Source organism: Bos mutus, chromosome 26, assembly GCF_027580195.1.
Source record: "Bos mutus isolate GX-2022 chromosome 26, NWIPB_WYAK_1.1, whole genome shotgun sequence".
NCBI lineage: Eukaryota > Metazoa > Chordata > Mammalia > Artiodactyla > Bovidae > Bos > Bos mutus.
The window spans coordinates 4,661,319-4,683,948 of record NC_091642.1 but is presented as its reverse complement, the minus strand read 5'-3'; the positions used below and the strand labels follow the sequence as shown (position 1 = coordinate 4,683,948).

Sequence of the window (22,630 nt, the reverse complement as noted above, 5' to 3'; positions counted from 1 at the left end):
TTTGACCAGAGCACCCAGTCAGCCCCTAAGAGGCAATCTCTCCCACCACTGAGGGGTCAAGGTCAAGGTCAAGATCAACATCATAAAGATTTGCATTCAAGGTGGAGATTCCTGTCCCTACAAGTGAACTTACTTACCAAAGACTAAGAAAACAAACTTACGGTTGCCGGGGAGAAGGCATAGTCAGGGAGTTTGGGAAGGCCATGTACACACTACACTGCTATATTAAAATGGATTACTGTAGAGCACATGGGATTCTGCTCAGTCGTATGTGGCGGCCTGGACGGGAGGGGAGTTTGGAGGAGAATGGACACGTGTACGTATGGCTGAGTCCCTTCACTGTTCACCTGCAACTATTACACATTGTTAATGGGCTGTACCTTGCTGCAAAATAAAAAGTTTAAAGTTAGAAAAAAATTTAAAACAAGGTAAAAACAGATGCAATAAAAATCAAAAAGTCATTTCAAATAAAGAGCTGGCTTAAAACTAAATATTAAAAAAACTAAGATCATGGCATCTGGTTCCATCACTTCATGGCAAATAGAAGGGGAAAAGGTGGAAGCAGTGACAGATTTCCTCTCCTTGGGCTCTAAGATCACTGCTGATGGTGACTGCAGCCATGAAATCAGAAGATGTTTGCTTCTTGGCAAGAAAGCTATGACAACCTAGACAGTGTGTTGAAAAGCGGAGATATTACTCTGCCAACAAAGATCCGTATGGTCAGAGCTATGGTCTTGCCAGTGGTCACATAAGACTGTGAGAGTTGGACCATAAAGAAGGCAGAAAGCCAAAGAATTGATGCCTGCAAACTGTGGTGCTGGAGAAGACTCTTGAGAATCCCTTGGACATCAAGGAGATCAAACCAGTCAATCTTGAGGGTAATCAACCCTGGATATTTGTTGGAGGGACTGATGCTGAAGCTGAAACTCCAGTATTTTGGTTATCTGATGCGAAGAGCGACTCACTGAAGTCCCTGATGCTGGGAAAGATTGAGGTCAGAAGGAGAAGAGGACATCAGAGGATGAGAAGGCTGGATGGCATCATTGATGCAAGGGACGTGAGCTTGGGCAAACTCTGGGAGATGGTGAGGGACAGGGAGGCTTGGCGAGCTACAGTGCATGGGGCTGCAAAGAGTCAGACATGACTGGGAGACTGAACAACCCCAGTGCAAAATAAAAAGGTTAAGGTTAGAAAGAAATAAAAACAAAATAAACACAAATACAGTAAGAATCAGAAGTCATTTAAAATAAAGTTCACGATTAAAGGTAAACAAGCTTGCTCTCTAAGAAATCGGGCTTCTGATGTCAAACAAGCGAATGCCTGCGGCACAGTCAGGCCAGGGGTCCTGTGCCCTTCGACGCTTTAAGTCTCTCAGTGCTGAGGGTCATCTGTCCCCCTGTTGAGTGAGGAGCAGATTGAGTGAGAACGTTTTTCAGTTGACCGTATTTGCAAATTGATGTTTTGAGCCACACTTGTTAATTGATTTGTTTGTTTATACAGGGCGAAAAGTAATACTAGCAGTGATCTGAAATAGCAGATTAACTCATACCTACAGAACTGAACACACAAGTCAGGAGGAATACGCGGAACCTTGGATTTTCACAGAGTGAGGCCCTGGGTGACCAGCCTGGCCAGAGGACAGGACAGGCCCTGCCCCCACGCAAGCCTCCTGCTGCTTTTTCCCGCTTCTTCCCCACCTCTCCCCTCTTCTGCTCCTCACCTTCGTTCAGTCTGCTTTTGAACTTTATATAAACGGAATCAGAGAGCGTGTACCACCTTTTCCCCCGTGTTTTATGAGCACCCACGATGCGCGAGGCACTGTGCAGATTTTCAGTGAATCTCTGCGGCTTGGCTTCAACCGCATCGCAGTTGGTCCTTACGGGCGCTGGTGTCCCCGTGTAGGTCACGGAGTCGTCATCTTAGCGGCCAGTTCTCACTGGATGACCAGCTGACACGCTGTGTGCGTTCAGGGAAGGCGTCACCGCTATGGGAATCGTCCCTTTACTGTTCAGCATAACTACAAATCCAGCAGAGTGCTTTGGGTTCTGTGTTGCTGGGAAATCTCCAGGACGCTGAAGTCATCTGTGCTCTGGGCTGGACAAGGCCAGTGGGGATGACGGAGAATGGCAGCCGCTAGTGAGAGATGGAGGGGGACGCGGAGGGGCATCGTCTTACGGGGCCGCCACCCAGGGCCTGACGTCCAGCGAAGGCACAGCTGTCTGGACGGACCCTGCCTAGCCTGGGGTCTACCCAATAAAGCACTCACTCATCCTGGCCACCTCGAGGCCGCCTCTGAGGACCAGGGAGGGAACTGTGAGTCAGAGCCTGGGGCCGGAAGCACCCACCATTCCCATCCTGGGGATGGAGTTACCATAGTGACGTCTTGATAACCTGTGCTATTTATCACCGAGAAGTTTCCGGGACGCCAGAGGGACAAGAGGCTGCACGGTGTCAGAGTGGTTCATGATTTGGGCGGGTTTGGGTCTGGTGAGTCTGCCTCTTTAACTCCGCTGCTCTACTCTGTGAGCTGGAATAATAACCGGGCGATTGCGAGCATTCAGTTAAAAATATTTGTTTGGAAGCGCCCTGTACAAGTGAGGCATTCCACAGATGCCAGCTCCCTTTCCCTGGAGATAAGATGTGATTGTAATTGCGCCTTAAATCCAGTCCTGAGCTTCCTGGCTGACATGGCAAAAAACGAAAACACAATGGCTTGTATTGTTCCAGTACGATTAAAAGAACATCCTAGTTTTTCAGGAAACGTCAACACTTTCCTGGTGCTGGATTCTGTGAGGACTTTATTTTGAAAGTCTGAGTCATTCAGTTGATGGCGCTTGCAATAGTGATTTCCCCTGCCTGCCCCTCCCCCTCCCAGAAGGTGGAGAAATCCCTTTCCTATCTCCGCAGCATGGATTAATCCCTTAACTTAAAAAATACAGACCTGAGGATGTCGTGCTGAACTAAGGATGGAAAGCTAATTACCTTGGCATAGGATTCAGTAAACTCTGTTTTTTTTTTTTTTTCTTCCATTTCTTTCGCCTTTTCTTTCTGGTGGAATCTTATAAGGACAGCATAAATGACAGGCTGTGTAGTCTGGAGGAACAAGAGGAGCCTTGAGTTCACCCAGTGCTCTTGAGCCTTCCAGGGTCGCTGTGCGGGTGAAGGAGGTGACGTGCACACCCACACCCGGTGGTCCCGTGGCTTCGGCATCTGTAGAGAAGCTGATTGCACTGGGATCTGTAGAATCTGGTTGGTCAGGACCAGAGTGAGCGGCTGCCACAGTCCTCAGTGTTCATGGACGTGCTGGTGCCTATGGTGGGCTCCACTGCCCAGGCTCAAGGGCACCGGATCCAGGGTCAGGAGCCTTGCAGAAGGAAGCACGGGTGTCTCCCCTCCCCTGCCTGGAAACACGAGAATTCATTTGCCCACATCATTGCGGTTGAGTTCTTTATTTCTTTTCCCTAGAGGAACTTACGTACACACACAGAATGGTGGTAACCAAGGGGTTTCCCTGGCCCACCGTGGCCTGGGAGCCCGCCATACACACATGGAGACTCTGGACCTGGAGAGTCAGAGGTGAGGGGCTGGGAAAGTAGAGGCCATTGCACTGTGAGGATCCTGGGAACTGTCCTCCCGGGGCCTGCAGGAGCCAAGCTGCTGCCTCACAGAGAGCACCTGAGCTCTCAAAGCCGGCCAAGCCCAGGAAGGGCAGCGGCGGGAGGGGGCGGGGTGGATCCTCTCACTGTAACCCCAGCCTTGCAGGTGAAAGGTCTGCATTGGCAGAGCTGGCTGGAATCAGAGCTACGGGACTGGACTGCCCCGCTCCTGCCCTCCACCCGCCCAGGACCAGGGTTCAGATTCCTGTCCTGAGAGGCAGCTGCCCCGTCCTCCCTGGCTGCTGCCTGGAGTCGGGGGTGGGGAGGATGGGAGGGCCTTCCCTCGCCACTGTTGGCAGCTCGTCTGTGCCACTGTTCTGCGAGGCCCAAAGCACCTCATCAAATGCTTCAGCGTAGTAGACTGCGTGCCTGCGTGCGCGCTCAGTCACGTCTGACTCTGTGACCCTGTGGACTGTGGCCCGCCAGGCTCCTCTGTCCACAGAATTTTCCAGGCAAGAGTACTGGAGTGGGTTGCCATTTCCGCTCCAGGACAACATAGTAGGCATTCAAGAAGCAATCTGCTGGTCAACTGATTACATGTTGCAGTCACAGATGGAAAGAGACTACAGACTCCTATTTTTTTTTTTTTTAATTATTATTCTAAACTCTGAAGCTTGAAAACGTTGACAGTTTTTTCAGTAATCCAACAGCATACAAAATTCACTAACGGATTCTAAATTATCCATTACAGCTGCATTCACAAATGAAATAACTTGATGTTTCCCTCCTTATTGGAGATTTTAGGTAGATAGTATTCCTACTCAAGTCATTTGCCAGTCATGTCCGACTCTTTGTGACCCCATGGACTGTAGCCCGCCTGGCTCCTCTGTCCATGGAATTTTCCAGGCAGGAATACTGGAGTGGGTTGCCATACCCTCCTCCAGGGGATCTTCCTGATCCAGGGATCAAACCCACGTCTTTGGCATTGCAGGCAGATTCTTTACCATTTGAGCTAACCTGGGAAGCCCCATGGGAGAAAGATCATTTCGTTTTAGTTATGAATGGTTAGTCATTTTAAAAATAACCCATTCCCCAGGTGAAATTTACCTAGGGCCAGTAGTTGGATAGATTGGCTTCTATGCATTAAAGTTAGTTGACACGGGGACTTCCCTGGTTGTCCAGGGGCTAAGATTCCCGCTTCCAATGCAGGGGGTGGTGGGTTCAATCCCTGGTCAAGGAACTAAATCCCACCTGCTGCAACTAAGACCCAGAGCAGCCAAATAAATAATTTTTTAATGTACATAAAATAAAAGTAGGTGACATAGCAAAGTCACCCGTGGTCATTATCCTGAATCGTACGTCCTGTCCTAACACACGGCAGCACAGCCCCCTTCCTTTGTCGCACGCAGAGGCCTCGCCTCTGTGTCACACGGAACTGAAGTGTTAGGGAGGGTCTTAATGTGACCTGTGATGTGAGCTTCGTTCCTCGTGAGCACCGCACCCCGATGCACATGGTGGTCGCAGAGACTGGCACGTTTGTACAGAGGGTCACCCACATGTGCACAGCCCGCCGAGTCCCCTGCACAGGTGGGATCCGGCCCCAGGCGAGGGCTGAGGCAACTTTGGGAACACGGCTCTTACAGTAACAGACTCGGGTGGAGAGTGAGGTTTGTCCCGAAACGGAGGGCTGTCACCCAGTCTCATGGCTTCTGTTTCCTCCTCGGTCACTGGGAGGGCTGGCCTCAGTCTTCACTCTAGGGGGAGGCTTCAGGGAGAAGCTGGGGCTGGATACACAGTGGAGCCACATGTGCACCGGCCCGTGCATGGCAACCCCAGCCTTGCTGTGCTCACGGTCATGGTGATTTCAGTTCTCGGACAGAAAAGACCCCTGGGAAGGCGAGTCCTGTCCAGTCCTGCCCTGAGTGCGTCTGTCTCATGAGGTGGTTCTCAGAGGCTCCCAGGAGCCTGTGGTTTCCTGTTTAAAAATTGAATGAGGTTTGTTACAAACTTGGCAGCCCTGGAGTGAGACCCCCAGCTCTCTGTTGGCCAAAGATGTGGGCAGGAGGGTGGGCACTTGCTCAGGCCAATCAGGGGCACCTCCTGGGGTGGCCAGGGGATGGAGAGAGGGTCTGCTTGACTCCCTGAGGTCCTGCCACGCTCAGGCCTAGCCTTGAACTCTGCGCAGCTGCTTTAAATCCAGCTCCCAGAGCTTTACCTTTTCAGAGACCAGCTCTGTGTTGATCAAGCGGAGCTGAATTTGCTCCCGAATCACTGACCTGAGTTCCTAACCCGAGGTTAGGCAGGCAGAGGGCTCTCTGGTGTCCTTGGCTGCAATGCATCAGGTTGACGGTGGTTTTTAAGGAAGTGAGTGGGCTGTGGCTGAGGAGGCATCTCTGGCCGGCTGGGCCAGGATCCCTTCCTCAGCCGTGGTCCGGGGGGGCCACTCCTCGGACGCAGCCCGTCTCCCAGGAAGTGATTCCTGGCCCTGGGGAATCGAAGCATCAGGATTCCCGAACATTCCGGGTCTTACCGCCCTGGGCTGGGGAGCATGAATCCAGCTGGGTTGGTCTCAGCCTTGAATTCTTTCTGATCTCATAACCCCGTGCAGCTGGCTTCCGGGTCGTCGCGCAGATTAGAGGGGCCCCTGCAGTAAGTGTGTCCAGCCTTGAGGCTGACGGAACATCAAGGCCCCTCTGACCCCTGTGCACGTGGCCCCAGCCCGCCACCACCCCCAGGGGTCCAGCAGGAGCCCCCCCCATCCTGCGCTGCCCCTTACCTGGACCTCCCCCTCACTTGCACGGTTTACAGCTCCTCTCACAGTGCTGTAGACGTCGGGTCTTCCTCCGAGGCCATCCGGGACCTCCTGCCTGGAGACCGTGGAAGTACAGGGAGGATGAGAGGCCTGCCCGAGTTCGCCTAGCTGGGAAGGTCACCCCGCCTCCCGTGTTGGCAGGGGGCAGGGCCTGACTTGGGGCGCAAAGGCGCTGCTTCTCCCTACCTCCCTCTGACTCGGACCTCAGGGCAAACCACCGGCCACGTGGGAGGCAGGGAGGGCCTTGGGGTCCTCATTCCACTTCCTGCTTCTGACATCACGACGTTTGCCCCAGTGTCCGGGAACATACAGCTTGCCTGTAGAAGCAGCTCAGAGCCATTCATTGGAGGATGATTCCCTGAGCCGTAAAGAAAGAAAACCATTTTCCTTGAGGATGATGGGTGTGCTGCCTCCCTGAGGAAGAGGAGGGCTGACCTTTCTAGGTAGACAAAACAGAATGCCAGTCAAACACGACACGTCTGTGGCAGTATATTGTTGCCGATGCGAGGCTGCATATTTGTGTCATAATGCCGTTTTTGTTTGCACATGAATGCCGCAGTGTTCCTAACGTGTGGAGGAGGGATTCATCACAAGTTCACAGGACTTCTTATGTGGCGGGCCGGGGGGGATATCGGGGCTTGTCCTCAGCGACAACGCACGTCGAGCCTGGAGACGTTTTTGTTAGAAGCTCAGCGATGGATGAATTTCCCCAAAGCTCACCTTCCATCATGAGCTCGCTGTTGGATGAAGACACTGAGCTTTTTCTCTTTAAGACAACGCAGTGAATATGGGAGATCTTCCCTTTCCCCGTGTTGTTTTAAGCCAGCCTCTTCTCTGTGCATTGTCCACAAATTCTTAATAATATAGTTAGATGGTTCAGATCAGCCAGTTAAATAGGGGGGAAATCATGAAGTGTTTGAGGGGTCTGGGGAAAAATAACTGGTTGATTTGTAGACCTTTCGGTTGGCTGGTTTACAGATTTTCAAAGTCTTTCTTGGAAATACCTGACAAACTTCTCTGCTCTGGGTACCACGTTCCTGAAAAATGATCGTACCATTTCCAAAAAGGTGTCCTCTCTCTCTTTTGATGTGGGTGTCTGCTTTCAGTCTCTTGGGGACATTGTGTCTCCGGGATTTGCACTCACATCACTCCCTGGCGACTCTGAGACAAGCACCCCACCTCCAGGAGTGGCGAACGTCTATACGGGCGCCCAAGTCCAAGGTCACCTTGATTTCTTCCTCCCTTGCTTTCCTCTTCACATACATTCCCCAAGGCTGGTGGGCTCTGCCCCCTGGGTCTTTAAGTAGTCACCTCCCCGCAGCTCCATCCCCAATGCCACTGACGTCAGGAGTGCCCCTCCACCCCTCACCTGGACCATCAGGGACCCACCGTCCATGCTCAGCTCAACCCCACAGCCACCACAGTGACCTTGGAGGAGAGCAGAAAGGGACACCAGGCTGGCAAGACTTCTGCAGTCCACCCGTGGCTTCAGCCCAAATCCAAACCAATGCCTCTGTGGCTTCCCGGACCCCGTCTGCCTCACCTTCCAGATCCTCCTCAGTGACTCGGGTGTCTACAGAGTTCAGTCCGGGGTCCTGTGTGGGGTTCATCTCTCAGTTATCAGCCCAGCACAGTAGGGATGTGTATCCTTATTTTGCAGGGGAGGAAACTAAGGCTCAAAAAGGGGAAGTGACTTGTTCCGAGGTCAAAGCCAGGATTTCAATTATTTGCTACTCTTAGAATGCTCCGCGAGCTGCCCAGCTTCCTAGCCTCTGTTTGTGCCATCTGCCTGGGAATCTCATCCTCAGAGAAAGATACCTGACTTCAGCCCACGTGGCCTAGGACTGCTACTGTCATCTCTCATAAGCCCCTGGACCCACCAGAGCAGACCCTGCTCGCCCCAGTGCTTCAGTGACCTGTTGATCAGCCTGTCTCTGGACTCCTTTAGAGTAAACACCTGGAGCTTCCATCCACGTACTTTAAAAAAAATCTCTAAATCCTCCGTGCTTGGCATGACCCTAGCATATATGTAAACACTTAATGAACAGTCACATCTGATTTAAAGCACTTACTCATTCTTCCAACCAGTATTTTCTGGATTTCTGGTATGTGCACAGAGCTGTGTATGTAACAGAGAAGTTCGAGTTAGAGATAAAGGTTGTCTGTTCAGAAAGCAGCGAACTCACCACAGACTGTGCCCACATCACAGGGCAGCCGAGACGGCAGCCAAGGTGGCCGTATCTCCATCCACTGTCTCGTACATCACTCTGATGTAAAGATGGGGCTGGAGAAAGAAGACGCAGACAGAGGGTGAAGCAGAGAACAGCTGCGTGTCCCTGGGGCAGGAGGAAGAAGACCAAGGTAGCCTGTTGGCTTCGATGAGAGGGCTTCGATGAGAGGGCAGGGCTTGAGCACCCCCTGACAAGTCTGGGGGAGATGGGAGCTTTCTGGGTCAGGGAGGAGCGTGAGGAAAGGGATGGTGTGGGGAGACCTTGGTGTGTCTGGAGGGCAGTAAAACAGTTTCTCTGGGGAAGAGCCCTCTAGAAATTTCTACCCTGGACAATGTTGAGAGAAGTACGTTGGGGTTTTGGAGGGGGATGCCGAAAGGGGAGCTTGGCATTAGAAGTAGGAGGCCTTAGAAGTAGGATGTAGACCCCCAAGTTGCAGAGTGTCCGGGTACCACTTCTGTGGCCTCTCCACGTCCTGAGATTCTTCCCCGGGAAATTCAGGCTCTGGGAAGTAATCCAGGGCGGGTGTTTCCCAACACATTTGGCTCTTCTTACTGATGCCAATCTGATGGGCAGAAGTCTGTTGCCTTTATCATTAGCAATACTTATTACTATGTAATAATAAAATCGCATCTCTTTTTTTGTTATAAACCACCATATTTATTGGGATCTATTTTCAGAGTCCATTATGTTCCGTTGATGTATTTCTTTCCTTTTTCTAAAACAAAAAAACTTTTTCGTTTGTATTGGGATATAGCCAGTTAATAATGATGTGATGGTTTCAGGAGAACAGTGAAGGGACTGAGCCACACACACACCTGGATCCCTTCTCCCCCAAACACATCCCTTAATACGAACCAGGTGGCACATTTTCCTAGTCCCTTTGCCAACTGTATATCATTGCTAGTAACTGACATTTTAAATAACAGCAACATTGATATTTTTAAATTAAGAAGCACATGATAAGTTTCCTTTCATCCTGGGACCACAGGAAGAATGATCCTCCTGAACAGTGAGTTAATGTGGTGGCCCACCCCTTGGAGAACAGGGCTTTGCCGCGGGCGTCTGCACCTCGCTGCCGTTTATGGTGGAGGGGAGGGTGATCACACACAGTCAGTGCCCTGCTCACAGGCTTCTAGCCACCTGGTGAGAAGTGAGGGCGTTTCAAACTGACTCTCCAAGAAATAACACCTCCAAACAGAAATCCTTTTCTCTGAGCTTCGCTGAACGTTCATTAGACCAAGAAAAACATCTCTTTGATCATGGCCTAGACAGACGTGGAAGAGTGGAAACCAGAAGCTGTTTGTCCTTCTGAAAGTGGAGTCTTGGGCTTACCAATTTGCATAGTTTCCTCATCCAAAGAGGGGACCCCCAGCTGTGGGGTAATTAGAGATATGTGCGTTTGGGGGGCAGGGGATTGTGCCTCAGAAAACACTCTTGGAAAGCAGGCATGGATCTTCTTCCGAGCAGCTGCCCATGGATAATTGTTAAAAGTTGCCAAATATTTAGAAGGCCAGCTTGTCCGTCATAGAGTGACAGAACAGGAGCTTGAGAAAATGGATTTTTTTTCAGCCTTGGCAACGTCGGTTTAGGGACCCTCCTCCCGCTTCTGCAGGGTGGGCAGAAGAAGAGTCTACCAAACTGCTCATCGTTCAGGGAGGTTATGTCCCCTGTTCAGCAGCAACTTCCAGCCTTCCTTTCGTGCGTTAGAAAATACAGAAACTCACAGCTTTGCTGATGCCGGGAAGGTAAACAAGGAAGCTGCGAGACTAGGCAGAGTTATGAGGTCAGCCAGGATCTGCGGCGGATGATTCAGAGGCGTCTCTCTACTCTCCTGTCCTTCGGATCAGCACCAGGAAGCAGGGTGAGCTCTGCCCAGGACATGAGGCTAAAGCAGCGATGGGTCGTTTGGGGGGTTTCCTCCATTTCCACTGCCTTTGGTGGATGCCATGGGCTCTCAGTTGCTTTCCCAGGTGTAGGGATCTTCCTGGGGGACCCCATCCACATTAACGGTCCTGGTCGTGGTGCTGGAGTGTCACCGTGACTGAGGGTAAATGACACTTCCAAGGGCTGTGACCAACACTTTGGGACCAGGTGATGTTCTGGGGGACACAGAGCCCAAGAGAACACGGCCAGGATGGAGGCGCTTCACTGTAGGGTCTGATCATTCCTGGAAGGTGACCCCAAGGCCAGAGTTTATGGTATCTAATCGCCTGTGTTAGATTTTTATTTGTGTGCCCTTGTTTTATAACATTTTAACCCATCACTAAAAGTTCACATTTTAGATACACTGTACATGTAGAAATATATATATATACATATTTAAAAATAAAATGCAAATGTGCATCCAAAATTTTTAAAAATTCCACTGCCAATTTAAAAGAAAAACTTGTCAATACACCCTTGGCAACATACAGTCTAACCACTGGAATGTATACGATGCTTCAGGCCCAGGGAAAGGATCTTTCACTTCTGTCTGAGCTTGGAAAGGCTGCCCAGCTCAGAGCTTGACAAGTCAGAATAATCTTCATGTTTGCCTTAAATGGAGCAGCCCCGATGGATTGATTCTGCATGGTGCTGTTTTCCTTTCTTCTGAGCGAGGTCTGGATGCACAGTGACATCGCTGGGTCTTTCCATATCTCGTGAGCGATCGGGACCAGCCCTGTGGCCAGGTCACTTCCCAGAGGAGTGCCCGCCCGCCTGACCTTGGCTGCCCTCCCCGCCCCCCTTGGTGGACTTCCCCTGTTCCACAGCCTCGCTCAGCACAGCCTCTTTCCCGGGCTTCTAGCTGGCCACATCCCCCCTGCCTCTGCTCTCTGAAGCGGAGCGGCTGGCCCTGTCCATCCTGGGGACAGACTTCCACACGTCTGTGGTCAGAAGCCCAGGCTTCTGTGAGCCCAGCCTCTCCCATAGAACTGTTTTTCCCCACAGGAAGTGTGTGGCCAGCCTGGGCGTTTCTAGGTCTTTCCGGCCCTTAGACCGAAGTGGAGCTCCTTCTCGAGTTAGAAGAGGCTTTAAGGAATTCTCCAGTATCCCTGTCACCCTGGACAAAAAGTCTTCTGTGGGTCCTCCTCCTGGCAGGCAGCGCCCCAGACACTAGGAATGTAAAGAAAAGAAAGGTGGTCCCTGGAGAAGTGACAGCTTCCCTGGGGTGGGGGTGGGGGGGATGGAGATGAGAAAAGAAAACACAAGCAAAGCAGGGGAAGCCACGGTGTAGGCTGCCTTCCTCTGGGCGGCCAGCCAAGAGTGGTCCCAGCATCTCTGGGTGAGCACCCCTGCTTCCCTGTTCTGGATGACACGGTCAGAGAGCTCACCGAGCCTCAGTCTTCTCATCCTTAAAATGGGCCTCCTCTTGCCTCTTGTGAGTGGCTATTGGCTGTGGGTGCCGCAAACAGGCACCGAGGCACTTGATGGGCCCAGTGAAGTGGCAGCTTCTCTCCTCTCCTTTTTGGAGGATCGTGCTGTTCCAGGAGAACCAGGAGTCCATCCAGCCGTGGCACTGTGCCCTGTAAGCTCCCCAGGGACAACCCCTTTCCGAGAGGAGTGGGTTTGCCCACGGGGACCAGCTTCCCCTACCCTCATATAACATGCTTATTTCACCTTTTCAGATCTGGGCCTCTGTGACAGTAGGCATCTGCACAAGGGTCTTGGGCTAAAGGAAGTGTTTGTGTGATGAAAGCTGACTTCAGAGGATATTCTGGTTGCTGGGGTTTTGCTCTAATTCTGTCCTTCAGAGAAGCTGGTAGTTGTGGTTTCAAGCGAGCATGTGTGAGCCCAGAGCCAACGCAATGTGTGATCTCTCTGTAGAGCCCACTGTTTCGTGTATTTTTGCTTTGTTTAAAAAAGTTCGCTTCAAAGTTTAATTCAAAATGATTAATGACCAGGCTCGTTTAGGATGTAGTCTGTCGTACTTTCTCATTTCCTTAACCATCTGTTGACACCATGCCCAACTGGTTCTACATCCAACTGGTCTTTTGGTCTTGTGGTTGTTAGCTCGGCTTGATTCAAGGCTGCGGGCCTGCTTCTGCACATCTTGGGGTTTTGTTTTACATTAAGACGATTCAGCGTTGTATTGGAAGAGAGTTGTGAGCATTTCTACGAATCCTCCTGATGTATTAAGGGTACCTGGGACCCCTGGCCTCTCCCCATACTTGGCCCCAGACAAAGACCAGAAGTCACTCTTTCTAGCATCTTCCCAGGCTCTTTTGCAGGATTGGAAGAAGTGGACTCTTGTAATACGTTATTTCTATTAAAAAGTGGTTTCTATACCCCCAGTGATTCCCTCTCACCCAACACTCAGTGGCCACTTGTCTTGCTCCGGTGCACTTTGTGTGATTCTGGGCTCCTTTGCACTCTGGGAACTTTAAACAGATCGAGTTACACAATCTGTTGGCTACATAACAGATTGGGCCTCCATTGCTTCTTTGTAGATTTGTAGAATTTTCTATGTACATGATCTTGTCATTTGAGCATAAAGTCCTATTTTTCCTTTCCAACTTCTACGTATTTTTTTTTCTTGCCTTATCACACTGACTGGGACTTCCGAGACAATATTAAATGTGAGTGAGAGAGTGGACCCCCTTGCCTCTGTCTCAGTATTAGTGGGGAGCGTTCAGTCTTCCATCATTACGGATAAGTAGATGCGAGACTGGGCTTCCCAGGTGGCGCAGTGGTGAAGAATCTGCCTGCCAATGCAGGAGGTGCAAGAGACGCAGGTTCTATCCTTGGGTCAGAGATCCCCTGGAGTAGGAAATGGCAATCCCAGTCCGCTCCAGTATTCTTGCCAGGAAAATTCCTTGAACAGAGGAGCGTGATGGGCTACAGTCCTCGGGGTTGCAGAAGAGTCGGACTCAACTGAGCGACTAAGCACACAGACACACACGCATACACGGACGCAAGGTCCCTCAATATTAGAGTGATTTCTTCTGCTGCTTTGGCTTCAAACCTACTTCCCAGGTCAACTTTTCAATTAGCGCAGCAACTTGTTATCAATGCAATTGGTTTAACGTCTAGCCTGGCCGTGGCTAAGATGAGTAGTCTCTTTTGGTGGAAAATGCCGCATACTGCATTTGCTGTTTAAACAGTAGGGACATCAAAGCATGATTCCACGTCCGCCAGGGCAGAAAGGCGATGCCAGCAGGGTGAGGCCTCCAGCCACCGGGAGGTGCAGGCTCCCAGCCCCGGCACGAGGCTGCCTTACTGGCCACTCACACAAGATCCTAGAACACGGTCATGTTGTTCGGCTGAGCAGATAAACAGAAGGTGGTCCGTCCACATAATGGAATGGTGCCCTTCCATAGAAAGGAGTCAGAACTAGTACAGGCCATGGCATGGGTGAACCTCAAAAGCGTACTCCGTGAAAGCAGCCGGCCGCTGTTGGACCCTGTTTATACGAATTTTCCAGAATTGGCAGATCCATATCGGAAAACAGATTAGTGGTTGCCTGGGGCCAATAGGTGGGGAGAGGGTGGGCTGGGGGAATTAGGAGCTAGGGTAGGGGGTTTCCTTTGGGATGATGAAGTGTGCTCCAGGTAGATGGTGAGGAAGGTGGTGAGACTGTGGCTGTGCTGCGTGGGCGCACGTGGGGATTCACTGGGACTTTCCGGGTGTCGTGTGCGTGCTCAGTTACTCAATCGTGTCTGACTTTGAGACCCCATGGACGGTAGTTCACCAGGCTCCTCTGTCCATGGGATTCTCTAGGCAAGAATACTGGAGTGGGTTGCCATTTTCTCCTCCAGGGGATCTTCCTGACCCAGGGATCGAACCCGCATCTTCTGCGTTTCCTGCATTGGCAGGTGGATTCTTCACCACAGTGCCACCTGGGAAGCCTGTGATTGTGCTAAATGCCGCTGAATTGTCTATTTTAATTGGGTGGGCTGTATGGGATGTAAATGATATCCCAGTAGAGTTGTTGAATACCAAAAGAGCATGAGAGCTAGATGAATGGTGAGTAAGCTGGATACTGACTGAGCTGGAAAACTGGGGTGCAGGGAGGTGTCCCCAGCGGGTTTGAAGAGGCTGTCTGTGGAGAGACGGGCTGATGGGGTGGCTCGGGAGGAAGGGACACTGCTGGTCACAGAAGGAGCCCCTGACAGATGGAGCCTTGGGTGCCAGAGGCCAACACTTCAGATCCAGGGTGCCCGCTTCCTGGTCACCCGTCCGTGGACAAGCAGAGACTACAGGAGCGCTCAGGGCAGGATGCTTTTGAAAGCTGATATTTGTGGGGAAAAGGCATTATTATTGTCGGGATTAAAAGGTGTCAGTGTGTGTGTGTGAGTTCATCAGTCGTGTCCAACTCTTTGTGACCCCATGGACTGTAGCCAACCAGGCTCCTCTGTCCATGGGATTCTCCAGGCAAGAATACTGGGCTGGGTAGCCATCCCCTTCTCCAGGGGACCTTCCTGACCCAGGAATTAAACCCCCGTCTCCTGAAGCTCCCAAATCATGAGGGAAAAATAAGCATATTCAAACAGTGCTGTGGAGAACGCAGTGGCAAAAAAGAGCACTGGTTTTAGCTAGAAAACTGACCCTCTCTTTTTTTCTCTTTCTTTTTCAGACTATAGCCCTCGTTTTCCCTTGGTGAGTACAAAACTTTTCAAAAATTATCTCTGGTGTGTAATTAACTAGTGGAAAAAAAGAATGTGTTGGCTTTCATTGTTAGAGAAGCATTATCTTCTAGAGAAAGAAGGCCATGTGGTCAGCGTGTTATATTTGAATTTTATGCCTTCACTGGCTTGAGCAGGCCCATATCACGCTTTTGGTTATATAATTTTTTTTTTTTTTTTGGTTTTTCGAATCTGGCTCAGCTCTTCAGAGCCCTGAAATGCATTGTTTAGAACACAGTGTCCACATGCTTTCCGTCACTGACTTGTCCTCACTCTGAAAAGGGCCTCGTCTTATCTCAGTGGCACACATTCGGGGGCTGTTGGGAGCACAGGGACATAATTGCTTTGATGGTAATTGCTTCTTAAATTGATCTACTGTGGGGAAAACTGCTGAAAAGGAGCTTTTCTGGATTGCACTTTTAGTAAAAAAAAAAAAAAAGAAAGAAAGAAAGAAAAACCAGTGTTGGCATTCCATCGGTTTTTGCCTTTTGAGGCAGTATGCTACAGCCTCCAGGTCCTGGTACTTAGGAAAGAAACCCCGTCACCTTTTCTGTGTTCACTTCATCAACTTACTGCGGTCAAGGTTCCTAAGGAAATTGAGGGAAGACCATCTAAGAGCTTTTGAAGGGGCTGCAGCCTATGGGCAGGGAACATTTGTTCTGCCCTCCTGTGTGCGTGCCTTTCGTGAGTGAACCGGGATGTGGGCAGTTGCCTTTCTCAAATGTATCACCTTGTTTGAAAAGCCTTGACTCTGTTCAGAATTATTCTAAGGCCGATGGGTCAATTCTTTGGCCCCCTTTTTTCAAGGCTGTGCCTTTCATCTGGGCATCCATGCTTACGGTTATTCCTGGTATATGATCAAGGATGTTCTGGTCATATGGACTGTTTCTGCTTATCTCGAAAAGTGCTAAATATAGTCAATGATTTATCAAGACAAAGAAGAGGAAAACTTCTGTTTCCTACTTAACTCATTCCGTTGTCCATGTTCTTTACCCTGTAATTATTGTATGTGGATGGTTCTGAGTGGCATGCTTTCCTCGGGCAAATGTCCAGGGTGGGAATCAAAGAGAAGGGTCATTACAGGAACAATATTAGTGGGATGGAGACTTAATTATAGGAAGTCCACCATCCCTTCTTGTCTTAGGATCCCAAGCGAGAGGTACTGTTCATTCAAATGGGTTGGCAAGGATGTTAAGCCTGCTGCCGATGAAAAGCTGCAGGTCCCAACCATGCTGCGATGAAATGCGGGAGGGCGGGCCCCCAGACTCATCTCCTTCTGAAACTAGGTGCGGATCGTGATGTATTAAACGTGGCCAACCTTCGCCTCCCTCAGCTCTCGGCTCAGCATCAGCCCCTCTACACTAGTTGCCACAGCCGCTTGCCCGAGGGTTTCCTGCCCTTTCAGCTGGTCGACCTGCTGCCAGGCTGTGCCTGGGTCAGCCTGGCTCTCAGTTGAGTGACCCCATAACTTGGGAGCCCCTAGCTCCCACCATTTCAAACCAGTCACAGATTTGGAAGTTCCTTCCCTGAAAGCTGCTGGGTGTCTGTGTGGGAGTCCGACTTCTGACCTCTGTCTCGCCAGGGGCGCTTGGCAGCCAGAGCTTCAGGCAGCATCTCCTCCCCCTGGTCCCAGCCTCCTTTTCAGCAGGAAGGTAGAGTTGTGCTCAGGGTGCTGTGAATCCTTAGACTAAGAGTGTTTCTGATTTCCAGAATCTTCCTCTTCAATGTGAGGGAAGTCTGTTAGAAGCACGAACTTGCCTACCTACCACAGCTAGCTTATTGCTGCCTTTGTTTGGAATCATAGGTCTCTTAGCCTGTGGCAAATTCATTGCTAAACTGTTGAGAGCTTCTCTTCCAGAGCTTCAGGGTTTCAACCAATAGAAAGGAATTTATTTTTAATTCATGAGGTTGAATACTTGCTTTTTGAGTCATTTAGAGCTAAATAAATAGGTCACCTTGGTTGGAGGCCAAGGCCGCTTGAGGTTGGAGGCCATCCCAGGCCACCGTCCACACTTGGGCCAGTGGCCCCAGAGGGGTGAACTTGCCAACCTCATTCTTATCTCTCAGCAATTCCCAGGATTCTTGTGACTTTAAGTGAAATGACCCCAAGAATAAGCGTTTAATAAAATTGTTTTTGTTCCTGGTGGCTCAGTGGTAAAGAATCCACACGCCAACACAGGAGACATGGGTTTGATCCCTGGTCTGGGAAGATCCCACATGCCAGGAGCAACCAAGCCCAGGCGGCACAACTACTGAGCCTGTGCTCTGGAGCCCGTGCTCTGCAGCAAGAGTCATCACCACAATGAGAAGCTCGTACACGGTGGCTAGAGAAAGCCCATGCTCAGCCACGAAAACCCGGCACAGCCAAAACCAATAAGTAAATCAAACTATTTAAAAAAGTAATGAAGGCATGTAACAAGGTAGTGATATATTTGCTGTACTATAATTGATATCAAAAATCATTTCCTTGTCTAGCAATAACATGATTTTTTCATTTAAAAAAGACACTGGCTTAATATTTGACTTTTTTTTTTTAAAAAAAAGGTCAATTTTAAACTGGATTAAGAGGAGTCTTTTTAGTACAACCACCCATTCTCATATTTTCTTCTTTTTTCAATATTTTAAAATAGATGTGGAAGTAATAACTGTAGTTCATATCGATCAAAAATGACCAAAGTTCCCTCAACTGGAGAATACTTGCAACTCTAAGGATCTCAGTTGCTTAGTGTTTTAAAAAAATGTAGTGGAATTTCAGAATTAAGAGTGTACGGAAGATACACAATTAAGGTTTAAATATTTTCTCCAGGCTCTTTGAGGTCTTGTTAAATACATTATTATACCAAACGGTATCCACCAGTAAGTAAAACTAAATGATACTGCAGCTTGGTGATTTCACTGTGGTTCATGGAAATGCCCTAGGAATAAAAGAAAATTTGAAGTGTTAATTATAAGTAACGGTGAATTTAATTTTAACATTCACTTAGAATATCCATTCACTAGCCTTGTCCTCTGTAAGGCTCTGTGCTTCCAACTCTACCAGTTTCAATACACACGATTGTCCTCTGCCAAGTCATTTTTTCTTCCTGGCTGAAAGGAATGAAGAATCTGAAGGTTTTCAAATCACGGGCAGGGGCCTTGCTCTCCCGGGGCAGGGGGACCACCTCAAGCGTGCCTTCTGTCCGTCTTGGGTTGCAGTCCTGCTGGCAGGACAGGGGCTCTGTGGCTTGTGCCACTTTCCGAGTCTACGGGAAGACGAGAGAAACATCATGTGCAGAGCACAGGAGATTAGAAAACTTTCTAAAAGGTCCGATTCCTATTTCCTTCATTCGGCACGTCCTGGGGAATGGACTGTCCTGTCCAAGCAAAATGTGTTTCTCCCAACAATGAAGCCGTTCCTTTCCTGCAGACGAGAGTAGAAGCTGACAGCCAGTTGGAACAATGCCTTTGGATCTGATGGTGACAAATGCATTAATCCCTCGCTTATTTCCATTTCCGTTTCCCACCCCCAGGAAAGTTTCAACATTCTTCCAAGAAGTGCCTCCTGAAAGTGTCTGCTAGGTATTCATTTGTCATATAGCAAAGGCAGGGATATTGAGCTGTCAGAGTTTCCGCTTAGGGAAAATAGGAACACAGATCTCCTATATAAATGTGCTTCTCATCTCTGAGCTCCCAGCAGACCCAGCTCAGAGCTGGAATTCTTCTAGAAATCCTTTTCCAGCTGGCAGGAAGACATGGATTCTCTCGGGCCAGGATGGGTGCCCAGCATCGTCGACGTGGGACACGAGGTAAAGCGAAGCCGAAGAGCAGCCTTTTTTATCCCCGGGGAATCATGCCGTGTTTTATATTTATGTGATATCTTGGGTTGATCAAAACCTTTGTTCGGGTTTTTCTGTAACATCTGACGGAAAAACCCAAGCGAAGTTTTTGGCCACCCCAATCATTCCTAAGGTATTTAAAAACTGGGTTAAAGAATATTATCAGGAAGCATCCATTAAATGAAACATTAGCAAGCCCTTGGGTTAACTCTGTGCCGCCCTGGGCAGGAAATCTGGAACCGATGCTTCAGGAAACTGTTTTAACGGCGCCCTGTTGGATTCTTGGCCACGCCGGGCCAAGTGCTGCGTGGGGATGGTCCAGAGAGCAGTCTGCTTGGGGGCTGGTAGGAAGTCATGTGAGGCTCAGTTTTTAGGAAAACAATCCCCAACCATCGCTGGGGCCCTGGGCTGCCTGGATGACACATCAAAATCCTATCCGTTTTAAATCAGACATTTTCTATTTTTATAGTCAAAACCACCCCTTTCATTTCCCTTAACAACTAGATTTGTGAAGTGGCATTTTAGTTACCGGTGGCACACTGAGAAAGCGGGCTGTGCCTGGGTGGCATTTTAGTTACCAGTGGCACGCTGAGAAAGCGGGCTGTGCCTGGGTGGTTGAGCAGCAAGCAGGTCTCCCGGGAGCTGGTGTCTGGGCTCACGAGGCGGGGCTGACCGTCTGGGGACAAGCTTGTCCCGTCCGTGTGGCGGACGTTGCGGGGACAGATGGCATAGTCAGCTGCAGATCTGTGCCCACTGCCTGGTGAGAGGCAGCGTTGACGCTGGGGGGAAGGAAGATAAGACATTTATAAAACTGTTGGGGGCGTGACTTACGGAGAACATATTCTCAGACCCATTGAGCCACAGAGTCAGGAAGGAGTCCTGAAGGACCATGGACGAGTCCCCACTGGACAGGGGGCCTCGCCCCCAGTTCAGCCCCATCCTGGGCGGCAGGGGCGGCGGGTGGGGTGGGGGGCAGCCCTGTGTGAACTGGGTCATGCAGGCACCGTGAGAGTCTGTGCATTCTTTCCAAAATTGCCAGTTGGAAGTGACTGTTTTAAAGACTGCTTCTTACGATGCAGAGTTTGCTATCAACTATTTAAAATGTTGGAAAAGAAAAGATCCCCGTCGAATTGCTGAACCAAAATGCGTCACATAATGGATTCTCTGAGTAGCTTTTCTCCTTGTTTTGAACTGAAATGAGCATAAACCAAAGCCAGAACTTGGATTTGTGTTATTTCGTGATGGGGGCCGATGGCATTCTAACAACATTTTAAAAATACATGTTGACGGTATTTAACTGATTTCAGACGACTCTCCCAAGATACATCTGCTCTCAGAAATGGTGCTGATTTTGTGTTCAGGTGTTAGATATGTATACATATTTTTAAAGCTACTGTGTGGCTGTTGAGAAGTTAATTTTTTTTTTTAAACATCACGTTGGTGGAAATTATCATTCCCCGAAACAGGACTTGATCTCTTTCCTGTCTTGCCAGATAATGTCGTAAAAGGCTTATCCTGAGAACTGAGTGGCACTGACAGCCCACGCGCACTCGGGGCAGAGAATGGCTTGCAAAGCGAGCTCCTTGAGCCTCGCGACGCCTGGAGTCAGTCTTGGGTGCATTCTCCCTTCTACAAGAAAGATGAGGAAGCACACTTGGGGGGCTGTGGAGAAGTGAGTAGGGAAGGGGATCACAGTCCCCGTGTCCCCTGCACGGAGCCCAGGCTCCTTTCACACCTGGAAACCAATCAGCTCTCAACATCTTCTCCAAAGGTGAGGGGAAGACCTGTCGAAAATGGAAATCACACTTTTATGGAAAATGTGATTTTACTGTTATGAAAGTAATAGAGTTCATTACTAACTAAGAGCGTATCCCATGGATTCTGCAAACAGTTTTCTGGCTGATAATTCTATTTGGGAACAGTTTTATGATCGCCTAAGTTGATTTTGGCCAGGGTTCCAAAATGTTTCCACATGTTATCTGCTGACTGAATCCAGTTTTCTAATCTCTTCCAACACTCTTGCCAGGCTTCCTTTCTCTGTGGCCAATAGCCTGTCCATTCACCCGCCCGGCGTTTATCAGGTGTCTCCTGCAGGCTCATGACTGTGCCAGACCTTGAAAAAACACAGTGGTAGATCCTCATTCTGATTTCAGGAAATACTGCCTGTACGGTCTCTATTAGAGTCCTTTCTTTAGCAATTCTGAGTGTGTGTTCTGCGCAGTAGCCCAGACAAGGAGTGGACAGAAATAGAGTTTAGCTGGAGAAAGCTGAATGAATTAGACGTGTCCCTTCATGTCTGAGTCACACTTTCTTTGTCTAAAAAGTCTAGAGCCTGGTGAGGATTTTTTTAAAGGTCCCTTCATGACACAAAGGTCTGTGCTCAGGGATGGTTTCTCTCTGGATTTTTCATGAACAGCAGAAATGCCCCTCAAGTAACCACTGCTGCGTGTCCTCCATATCCGGGGCCCATCGCCTTCCATTCCAAGATGAAATCTGTCTGTGTTTTATAATCTTCCCTTTGGAAAGCAAGCGTCTGTTTTGGTGCCTTCTTGCCCCTGCCCTCTTATTTCTCGTAGCTCTCCCACTGTCCCCCAGAAGAAGTGGGGACCTATAAAAGAGTATTTGGCTCCCGGAAAACAATTTTGGAAAAGCAATCTTTCTGTGATGTTGCTCACATACATACAGGAAAGAAAAGTTGGAAACTGTGGTTTTTGATTTCAAAACTTAAGCAGAAGCATTAGTTAATAAAACAAGGGTCCCTTTTCCACTGTTTTGCCATCCATCCTGGCAAAGGGTTCTGGGGGCCTGCAATGGGGTCTCTTTCATCAGAAGTGATGGACAAGGAGGGCGAGTTGCTCAGTCTCCTCGGATACCATGGAAACACCAGTACCACTCTGCTCCCCTCTTGTGACAGCTCTCCAAAGAAATAAATAAAACCAGGCTGGAAGCGTGTGCTGCTGAGATGAAGTTGGAGATCTCAAGTGCGCATAACGTGAGCAAGATCAGATTCAGAGGCATCATGATTTCCAGGACCTGCTTTTGGCTTTCTTCCAACGTGAAGCCAACACCGACATTCTGTGGTGCTGTTTCCCGCCGTGGGTGGATTTATTTAATTTTTCATGAGTGATTCACTACCCGTGGCTGTATGTTTTCCTCCTGTGCAGCTGAGGATTAAGTCATGTTTCCTTTTAAAAATTATTTTTGATAGAACCTGAGTAATGTGGGTTTGGGGCGAGGGGACACAGGAGCATCACTAAGATGAGACACTCAGCTTCCGCCAGCTCATAAGAAATGGCAGTGATGCCACCCTGCGACTGTGACGCTCTCCACCGGAGGGAACGGCGCTTTGTCAAACAGCCAAAAACATCTCTCTCTGTAACAGTGTTTTTGTAAGTTGTGTAATTTTTTAAAACTTTTTTTTTCCATGTTGCAGCAAATCCGCTCCACTTGCAATGCCATGCAGTAGGGCTTCCCTGGCAGCTCAGTCGGTAAAGAATCCACTTACAATGCGAGTGACCTGGGTTTGAACCCTGGGTCAGGAAGATCCCCTGGAGAAGGGAATGGCAACCCACTC

General features: G+C 49.5%; 1 protein-coding gene and 1 long non-coding RNA gene across 5 annotated transcripts in view; one reads left to right on the top strand and one right to left on the bottom strand.

Moving 5' to 3' along the window:
• Positions 1-22,630, top strand: part of PTPRE (protein tyrosine phosphatase receptor type E) — a 180,216-nt gene that overhangs the window by 56,140 nt on the left and 101,446 nt on the right. For 2 of the 4 annotated variants that reach the window (XM_070363930.1, XM_070363931.1), the window contains exon 2: positions 15,193-15,215. The exons of 1 other annotated variant lie outside the window; for it this stretch is intronic. The gene's annotated coding sequence lies outside the window, so the exon portion shown is untranslated. Of the gene's footprint in view, positions 1-15,192; positions 15,216-18,861; positions 19,027-22,630 lie in introns of those variants that run through there. One more of the 4 variants, XM_070363932.1, reaches the window with a different exon arrangement.
• On the bottom strand, positions 4,396-6,564 carry LOC138985821 (uncharacterized). Its single transcript, XR_011462782.1, has 3 exons — positions 6,373-6,564; positions 6,127-6,240; positions 4,396-5,571 (listed from the first exon to the last, which is right to left on the bottom strand). It is a non-coding gene; the product is annotated as an uncharacterized lncRNA (long non-coding RNA).